The following is an 11,006-nucleotide window of genomic DNA, read 5'->3' as shown; positions in this document are numbered from 1 at the left end:
CGCTGACAAGGTTCCCGGCTGCACTAAACACTCTTTCGGAGTACACACTGGAGGGGGGGCAACTCAGGTAAAATAGAGCCAGTTTGTACAGGGGCCTCCAAATTGCCTCTTTTTCCTGCCAGTACAGGTATGGACTGTCTGCCATGCCTACTTGGATGCTGTCACCGATGTAATCCTCCACCATTCTGTCAATGGTGACAGTATCATATGCAGTGACAGTAGACATGTCAGAAATTGTTGCCAGGTCCTTCAGTCCGGACCAGATGTCCAAACTTGGTCCTGCCTGTCCTGCATCACCGCCAGCGGGTTGCTTAGGATACCTAAGTTTTTTCCTGGCAGCCCCAGTTGCAGGAGAAAATGAAGAAGGAGCTGTTGACGTGTCACGTTCCGCTTCAGCTGACAGTGTGTTCACCAGCAGGTCTTTGCACCTCTGCAGGCTTGTGTCGGCCGGAAAGAGAGACACCACATAGGCTTTAAACCTAGGATCGAGCACGGTGGCCAAAATGTAGCGGTCTGATTTCAACAGATTGACCACCCTGGAATCCTGGCAAAGCGAATGAAGGGCTTCATCCACAAGTCCCACATGCCGAGCGGAATCGCTCCGTCTTAGCTCCTCCTTCACTTTCTCCAGCTGCTTCTGCAAAAGCCTGATGAGGGGAATGACCTGACTCAAGCTGGCAGTGTCTGAACTGACTTCACGTGTGGCAAGTTCGAAGGGCTGGAGAACCTTGCACAACACGGAAATCATTCTCCACTGCGCTTGAGTCAGGTGCATACCCCCTCCTTTGCCTATGTCATAGGTGGATGTATAGGCTTGTATGGCCTTTTGCTGCTCCTCCATCCTCTGAAGCATATAGAGGGTTGAGTTCCACCGTGTCACAACCTCTTGCTTCAGGTGATGGCGGGGCAGGTTCAAGAGTGTTTGCTGGCGCTCCAGTCTTCGGCACGCAGTCGCTGAATGGCGAAAGTGGCCAGAAATTTTTCGGGCCACCCAAAGCGTCTCCTGCACGCCCGTCGCTTTTCAGAAAATTCTGCACCACCAAGTTTATTGTGTGAGCAAAACATGGGACGTGCTGGAATTTGCCCAGATGTAATGCCCGCACAATATTGGTGGCGTTGTCAGATATCACAAATCCCCAGGAGAGTCTAAGTGGGGTAAGCCACTGGGCGATGATTTCCCTCAGTTTCTCTAAGAGGTTGTCGGCGGTGTGCCTCTTACTGAAACCGGTGATACACAGCGTAGCCTGCCTTGTAACGAGCTGGCGTTTCTGAGATGCTGCTACTGGTGACGCTGCTGCTGTTGCTGCGTAAGGTGATACATCTACCCAGTGGGCTGTCACAGTCATATAGTCCTTAGTCTGCCCTGTTCCACTTGTCCACATGTCCGTGGTTAAGTGGACATTGTGTACAACGGCATTTTTCAGGACACTGAGGACACTTTTTCTGGCGTTTCTGTACAGTCTCGGTATCGCCTGCCTAGTGAAGTGGAATCTAGACGGGATTTGGAACCGGGGACACACTACCTCCATCAATTGTCTAAATCCCACTGCACTAATGGCGGATACCGGACGCACGTCTAACACCAACATAGCAGTCAAGGCCTCAGTTATACGTTTTGCTTCAGGATGACTGCTGTCGTACTTCATCCTCCTCGCTAAGGACTGTTGGAGGGTCAATTGTTTAGTAAAAGTAGTGGTGTTCCTACTTCCTCTCTGGGATGATGAACGACTCCCAGCAGCAGCAACAGCAGCAGCGGCAGCAGTAGGCGTAGCAATGCAGGATCCTCCAGAGGAATCCCGGATAGGAGAGTCAGTCATGCCAGTGACATGGCCTGCAGGACTACTTCCGATCCTGACTAAGGAGGAAATTGACGAGGAGGGAGTTGACGGTGTGGTTTGCAGGCGCTTGGATACAACAGGACAACGGGATTTAGGTGTCCCTGGACTGCTTACGGTCTTAGCCAAAGTTTCTGTACTTGACAGTAACTTTTTATGAACGCGCTGCAGGTGCCGTATAAGGGAGGATGTTCCTAGGTGGTTGACGTCCCTACCCCTACTTATTTCACCTTTACATATGGTACATATGGCAAGACAGTTGTTGTCCGGATTTGGATAGAAATATTGCCAGACCAAAGAGGTGGAATGTTTGGTCTTCTGCCCAGGCATGACCGTGATGGGCTTTTTCATCCCACGGACAACAACTGTCTCCCCCGGAGCCTGATTTAAACAAACCACATCACCATCAGAATCCTCCTCGCCAACTTCCTCCTCAGCGCCAGCTACACCAGTATCCTCATCCTGTTGTACTTCAACAGTGACATCTTCAATTTGCATATCAGCAAGTGGACTGTGGGTGCTCCTTTCAGCACTTGCAGGGGGCATGCAAATGGTGGAAAGAGCCACCTCTTCCCGTCCAGTGCTGGGAAGGTCAGGCATCGCAACCACCACCACACTTGGACTCTCCTTGGGGATTTGTGATATCTTCTTAGAAAGCACAGTTCTTCGCTGTGCTTTTGCCAGCTTAACTCTTTTGATTTTTTTAGTGGGAGGAGGGCTTCCATCGTCATGTGAAGCTGAACCACTAGTCATGAACATACTAGGGATCGACCTTAGCCGTTCCTTGCCACTCCGTGTCGTAAATGGCATATTGGCAAGTTTACGTTTCTCTTCAGCTGATTTAAATGTCTTTTTCAAGGTCATTTTCCTGAACTTTGCCATTTGGGATTGTATGTGCCCTCTACTATGACATTGGGCATCGGCCTTGGCAGACGACGTTGATGGCATGTTATCGTCTATGTCATGACTAGTGGCAGCAGCTTCAGCACTAGGAGGAAGTGGTTCTTGATCTTTCTCTATTTTATTTTTATCGGAGAAAGTTTGGTCCTCCATTTATGTTATATCGATTTGATATATACGTGCGGCTAAACACAGAAAATAATTTTTTTTTTGGTTTGGACTGGAGTGTACTTTGTGAGTTACAGCACCCTTTAACGGTCAAGCCAGCCGGCCCTTTACTTATGACACAGGCGCACTCTTGGCACTACTTTGTTGATGCACGTGCGGCTACTGCGCACACAATTCACAAACACAGAAAATAATTTTTTTTTGGTTTGGACTGGAGTGTACTTTCGGGGGTTACAGCACCCTTAATGGTCAAGCCAGCCGGCCCTTTACTTATGACACAGGCGCACGCTTGGCACTACTTTGTTGATGCACGTGCGGCTACTGCGCACACAATTCACAAACACAGAAAATAATTTTTTTTTTGGTTTGGACTGGAGTGTACTTTCGGGGGTTACAGCACCCTTAACGGTCAAGCCAGCCGGCCCTTTACTTATGACACAGGCGCACGCTTGGCACTACTTTGTTGATGCACGTGTGGCTACTGCGCACACAATTCACAAACACAGAAAATAATTTTTTTTTTGGTTTGGACTGGAGTGTACTTTCGGGGGTTACAGCACCCTTAACGGTCAAGCCAGCCGGCCCTTTACTTATGACACAGGCGCACGCTTGGCACTACTTTGTTGATGCACGTGCGGCTACTGCGCACACAATTCACAAACACAGAAAATAATTTTTTTTTTGGTTTGGACTGGAGTGTACTTTGGGGGTTACAGCACCCTTAACGGTCAAGCCAGCCGGCCCTTTACTTATGACACAGGCGCACGCTTGGCACTACTTTGTTGATGCACGTGCGACTACTGCGCACACAATTCACAAACACAGAAAATAATATTTTTATTGGTTTGGACTGGAGTGTACTTTCGGGGGTTACAGCACCCTTAACGGTCAAGCCAGCCGGCCCTTTACTTATGACACAGGCGCACGCTTGGCACTACTTTGTTGATGCACGTGCGGCTACTGCGCACACAATTCACAAACACAGAAAATAATTTTTTTTTTGGTTTGGACTGGAGTGTACTTTCGGGGGTTACAGCACCCTTAACGGTCAAGCCAGCCGGCCCTTTACTTATGACACAGGCGCACGCTTGGCACTACTTTGTTGATGCACGTGCGGCTACTGCGCACACAATTCACAAACACAGAAAATAATTTTTTTTTTGGTTTGGACTGGAGTGTACTTTCGGGGGTTACAGCACCCTTAACGGTCAAGCCAGCCGGCCCTTTACTTATGACACAGGCGCACGCTTGGCACTACTTTGTTGATGCACGTGTGGCTACTGCGCACACAATTCACAAACACAGAAAATATTTTTTTTTTTGGTTTGGACTGGAGTGTACTTTCGGGGGTTACAGCACCCTTAACGGTCAAGCCAGCCGGCCCTTTACTTATGACACAGGCGCACGCTTGGCACTACTTTGTTGATGCACGTGCGGCTACTGCGCACACAATTCACAAACACAGAAAATAATTTTTTTTTTGGTTTGGACTGGAGTGTACTTTGGGGGTTACAGCACCCTTTAACGGTCAAGCCAGCCGGCCCTTTACTTATGACACAGGCGCACGCTTGGCACTACTTTGTTGATGCACGTGCGACTACTGCGCACACAATTCACAAACACAGAAAATAATATTTTTTTTGGTTTGGACTGGAGTGTACTTTCGGGGGTTACAGCACCCTTAACGGTCAAGCCAGCCGGCCCTTTACTTATGACACAGGCGCACGCTTGGCACTACTTTGTTGATGCACGTGCGGCTACTGCGCACACAATTCACAAACACAGAAAATAATTTTTTTTTTGGTTTGGACTGGAGTGTACTTTCGGGGGTTACAGCACCCTTAACGGTCAAGCCAGCCGGCCCTTTACTTATGACACAGGCGCACGCTTGGCACTACTTTGTTGATGCACGTGCGGCTACTGCGCACACAATTCACAAACACAGAAAATAATTTTTTTTTTGGTTTGGACTGGAGTGTACTTTCGGGGGTTACAGCACCCTTAACGGTCAAGCCAGCCGGCCCTTTACTTATGACACAGGCGCACGCTTGGCACTACTTTGTTGATGCACGTGCGGCTACTGCGCACACAATTCACAAACACAGAAAATAATTTTTTTTTTGGTTTGGACTGGAGTGTACTTTCGGGGGTTACAGCACCCTTAACGGTCAAGCCAGCCGGCCCTTTACTTATGACACAGGCGCACGCTTGGCACTACTTTGTTGATGCACGTGCGGCTACTGCGCACACAATTCACAAACACAGAAAATAATTTTTTTTTTGGTTTGGACTGGAGTGTACTTTCGGGGGTTACAGCACCCTTAACGGTCAAGCCAGCCGGCCCTTTACTTATGACACAGGCGCACGCTTGGCACTACTTTGTTGATGCACGTGCGGCTACTGCGCACACAATTCACAAACACAGAAAATAATTTTTTTTTTGGTTTGGACTGGAGTGTACTTTCGGGGGTTACAGCACCCTTAACGGTCAAGCCAGCCGGCCCTTTACTTATGACACAGGCGCACGCTTGGCACTACTTTGTTGATGCACGTGCGGCTACTGCGCACACAATTCACAAACACAGAAAATATTTTTTTTTTTGGTTTGGACTGGAGTGTACTTTGGGGGTTACAGCACCCTTTAACGGTCAAGCCAGCCGGCCCTTTACTTATGACACAGGCGCACGCTTGGCACTACTTTGTTGATGCACGTGCGGCTACTGCGCACACAATTCACAAACACAGAAAATAATTTTTTTTTTGGTTTGGACTGGAGTGTACTTTCGGGGGTTACAGCACCCTTAACGGTCAAGCCAGCCGGCCCTTTACTTATGACACAGGCGCACGCTTGGCACTACTTTGTTGATGCACGTGCGGCTACTGCGCACACAATTCACAAACACAGAAAATAATTTTTCTTTTGGTTTGGACTGGAGTGTACTTTCGGGGGTTACAGCACCCTTAACGGTCAAGCCAGCCGGCCCTTTACTTATGACACAGGCGCACGCTTGGCACTACTTTGTTGATGCACGTGCGGCTACTGCGCACACAATTCACAAACACAGAAAATAATTTTTTTTTTGGTTTGGACTGGAGTGTACTTTGGGGGTTACAGCACCCTTTAACGGTCAAGCCAGCCGGCCCTTTACTTATGACACAGGCGCACGCTTGGCACTACTTTGTTGATGCACGTGCGACTACTGCGCACACAATTCACAAACACAGAAAATAATATTTTTTTTGGTTTGGACTGGAGTGTACTTTCGGGGGTTACAGCACCCTTAACGGTCAAGCCAGCCGGCCCTTTACTTATGACACAGGCGCACGCTTGGCACTACTTTGTTGATGCACGTGCGGCTACTGCGCACACAATTCACAAACACAGAAAATAATTTTTTTTTTGGTTTGGACTGGAGTGTACTTTCGGGGGTTACAGCACCCTTAACGGTCAAGCCAGCCGGCCCTTTACTTATGACACAGGCGCACGCTTGGCACTACTTTGTTGATGCACGTGCGGCTACTGCGCACACAATTCACAAACACAGAAAATAATTTTTTTTTTGGTTTGGACTGGAGTGTACTTTCGGGGGTTACAGCACCCTTAACGGTCAAGCCAGCCGGCCCTTTACTTATGACACAGGCGCACGCTTGGCACTACTTTGTTGATGCACGTGCGGCTACTGCGCACACAATTCACAAACACAGAAAATAATTTTTTTTTTGGTTTGGACTGGAGTGTACTTTCGGGGGTTACAGCACCCTTAACGGTCAAGCCAGCCGGCCCTTTACTTATGACACAGGCGCACGCTTGGCACTACTTTGTTGATGCACGTGCGGCTACTGCGCACACAATTCACAAACACAGAAAATATATTATTTTTTTAGCACTTGGGGGGAGCACCCCTGATGGACAGAGCACCCCCTGGACAACACTACAGCACTCCTTTAGGACTGGGACACTGCACAGGACTTTGGAGTGGACACAGCCCCTATGGAGAACTGACTGCACAACACAGTCCAGCCAGCCCCTATGGACTTTGAAGTAGTGGACACAGCCCCTATTAACAACAGCAGCACAGCACAACACAGCCAGCCCCTATGGACTTTGAAGTAGTGGACAACAGCAGCACTACACTACACTACACTACACAGCCCTAACTCCCACCCTCCCTCTTCACTGTCCACAGCCGAGTGAGAAAATGGCGCCGACGTGTGTACCTTATATAGGATCCAAAACCCGCGAGACTCGGAAGGCGGGAAGATGACGTTTTGCCTCGATTTCAGATCCGAGTCAGGCGGGAAAAGTCGAGCCTGACTCGGATCGGACTCGGATCGGGGGGGCTCGGGGGGGTTCGGATTTCAGAAATCCGAACCCGCTCACCCCTAAAATAAATATACACACACACAGACATGGATACACATATACAGAGTATACACATTACCACTTACGTCTGAAACTTCAGAGTCAGCTGAAGGGGCAGAGCCAAATGATGGAGAGGCGGGGCTTAACGCGGGCGGCGGCAGGCAGCTCCGTTAAAAGAAATTAAGAGTTCATCTTGGGGTTGGGGCCAGGGACAGTGTGTGGGCCCCGGGACGACCACCCCCGTCGCCATCCCTATCAGGGCAGGCTCGAGGCATGTTCGACCAGTGCAGTCGAACAGGGGCACACCCCTTCCAACCATTGCCAATTTCAGCAGGACAGTCACGTTTCTGGGCACTCCAATGCTGTTCCACCAGTGGGACAAAGTATCCCGCGGGCAGGTGGATGGGCACTTCCACTGCTGTGCATTGGTGCCGGCCCTGGAGAATAGGAATGGATGCCGTGCGCATGTACACAGATTTCATTCAGTGCAGGAAGAGTGCTGGGGCAGACCAGCTCCTGACGTAGTGCTGGGTTCGCCCCCAACAGCCTGACGTTAACGGGAGATGTGCCATACAGGTACGCCCACAAATAACATCATTTAGGGGTATTGCCTATGGTAATTAGGCCACACCCCCATTTTTGTTCAACAAATTAAGGGGCAACAAATTACCATCCTGCACAGGGCGCGGCTCCCCCTGGAGCCGGTGCTGCTTCATATAATCCGTCCCGGTCTGTAATGAGCAGCAATATAAAATTTTCTGAGGCCTCTTAACCCCTTCACTACTAAGGAAGTGTGACTCATTCTAAGCACTGCAGGGGTTTAAAAGGGAATGAATACTTACCTAAAAATTGCTGTTGTTTAGACAGGGGAGGTGGGGTGGCCCGGCCTGGCAATGTCATCAATTTGAAAATGAGACCTAATCATCATTACTCCCTGCCTATCCAAGGTAAACCACTTGTACATTTTAACAAGCAAGGGAAGAGAGCATTAAACGTGCTTTAAGTCATCCAATAATGTTTGGTACATGTCTCGGATGGTAGGGGGTGATCCTCCCATTGTCCTCTAGTTTTCTGTCTTTCAGTAGCTTGTGTGGGGTTGGAGGAGGGGAGAGCGAGCACAATTCCCTTTTTCTTTTATTTTCTTTGTTTATTGTTTTATTAGTCAATCTTACTATATATTAAGATGATGGTGTCATTTACTTTGTTCCCTGTTCTCTGTGCACTTTCAGTGGTTTAAGGTTATCCTTAACTTTTGGACTGTTTTGTTTCCAAATCTCATATTGTAACAAAAGTTGTTTGAATGATTGATTTTGTACAACTACTTTTGGATAAAATGTTACACCTACTATCTATTTGTCATATGCTGTTATAACATTCATTGCTTCAATAAAAATAAATAATAATGAAAAAAAAGCGCTTTAAGTCCCCCATCCAGAGGAGACCCCCTGTCAAATGTTTTTACGCCTGAATAGTTAATCTTTGATAATCTTGTGTGAACACCAGAGAACACTCCTGTAAGGCAGAAATTATTGTATAGTTCAGTATAGGTGAATATTTTCCCCATCAAGGCTTCGATATACTCAGGGGTAACTCTCTTGTAAATGGTGTGGCCTCTTAGAGGTTATTGTCTAGTGATCACCTGAATTCATCAGACAATATCAACCACAAAGAGCAGAAATCAGGATAAACTGCCAAATGGGTGCCCACTAGCCTGTAAAGTCATACACCTTACCCTGCCCACCTGAGCAGATATCAGGATAAACTGCCAATTGGGTGCCCACTAGCCTGCAAAGTCACACACCTTACTCTGCCCACCTGAAGATGCAACTAACATTGTGTTGGGTGATGCTATACCTCTGAACATTCAATTTTTTAGAATTGGGATGGGAGTGTGGGCACCATGGATGTTTTACTGCATAATGTAGTGGGTATGGCCACTTTGCAATAAGAACATTGCCACATGTTTCAGGGCAATGCTTAGTGCCTCTGAAATGCTAGGCCATGCCTAACATCCTTTCCTCCCCTGAAATTACCCTTGCACTGCCATACACACCAATTGCAGGTGCATGCGGAAGCAACTCACTGATACTGTACACTGCATATGTGGCGAGAGGGACTTACTGTCAAAAAAACTGAATCACCTAGGGGGTAGATAAAATTAAATTCGATTTTGAATAGCACCGTGGTTAAGTTCCTGGATGTATTCAATTGGCCGCGCTCTTAACCCGCGAGATTTCTGCTCTAAACTAGTGCTAGTAGCAGATTTTAGTATGTGTGCTAACAAGATCGCGGCCGGCACATAAGACAGAGAATGCCGTGTACTGCGACTAAACACCCGCTATTAGGTGCCATAAACTGTATCTCTTGACTTAAGTGCAATTGAATATATCCGGGCACTCATTCCCGGTGCTATTTAACACTGCATTTAATTGAATTGCCTCTCCTACTGCATTACATTTATTAAAAGCAATAACAAAGAAACTCAAAAATGTGTACTTACAGTACATATATGCATATAAGCAGACTGTAGTGACAAAAAAAGTAAGTTGAAGGGTATTGGTGGCTAAATAGAATAGACAAGTCCCAGCTGGAATGAGAAACTAGAGGAATCCCTTATTTGTTTCCTAATTGCAAATGAAATACAGCTGTGGAAAAATAAATCCCAAGCCTAAAGATTATTTTTCCAACCATCCAACTATTTCACTGGTTGGAAAGAAAATCTGGTAATGTATGGGAGCAAGTGACAAGCAACCTTTTATTCCCAAACACAGGAATACACTGAAAATGGGCATTCACACTGGTTGTCCATTTTCCGGCATTTAGGAGGAAGTGGTCGATCATCATTTGCTCACATACATTACCGGTTTTTCGTTTCAACCAGTCCACTAGTTTGATGGTTGGAAAGATAATCTTTTTAAAGTGTATGGCCATAGAGCATAAAGAATAACAGATTATGATTGTATAACGCTGGGTACACACCTAAACGATATATTGCATTGCTGTACACAATGCATGATCCACCATAGGACGTGGTATATTGTTAAAATTCTTAAAGTGTAACATTGTGTAGCTTATGGCATTGTCCCACTTGATATGCTGTACAACAGATGTGACCAATCAATTCATTAAACAATTGGGTGGATTCGTGTGTACACACTATACAATGGTTCTTGCGATAAATCGCGGATCGCAAGATCGGCCAATATATCATATACTATGTACCCAACTTAAAACAATTATTGTTATGTAAGTGCATTTTTTTTTTTAGTGAGATGTAGTTTATCACCTGCACTTGTACATGTTTATGTGAACCACCGGAGATGGATATAGGGATCACACCAGTGTTTTGAATGTATAGGCCCCCCATAGATCTCTCTGGCACGTCTGATATTCTCTGCATTTGTCCTTTAGCCTTGTTTGAAGCCTTGTCGTCTTTTACCTCCTCACATAGAACAGGTGAAGATAGCCACTGTGTTGACTTTGTGTCTTTTCTTGCCAAAAAAACAGATTGGCAGATGCTGCAGTGTTTCTGCTGACCATTATCATGTTGGTACCAGAATACTTGGGTTGAAGTGCCTGGTTGGCTGGTAGTAGTTTGTTGGGGAAAAGAGATTCAAAGTTTTTATGTTGGTTTGCATGTTCTGTCTTCTATCTTATAATTTAAAATCTGTCTCAGAAAATTATGTATTGTATGGCAGTCACTAAAAAGTTATCTGTATTATATAACAGACAATAAAAAT

Source organism: Taudactylus pleione, unplaced genomic scaffold (genome assembly GCF_031769625.1).
Source record: "Taudactylus pleione unplaced genomic scaffold, aTauple2 ptg000080l, whole genome shotgun sequence".
In the NCBI taxonomy this organism is placed as follows: domain Eukaryota; kingdom Metazoa; phylum Chordata; class Amphibia; order Anura; family Myobatrachidae; genus Taudactylus; species Taudactylus pleione.
The sequence above is the reverse complement of the archived record's forward strand: the minus strand, read 5'-3'. Positions refer to the sequence as shown.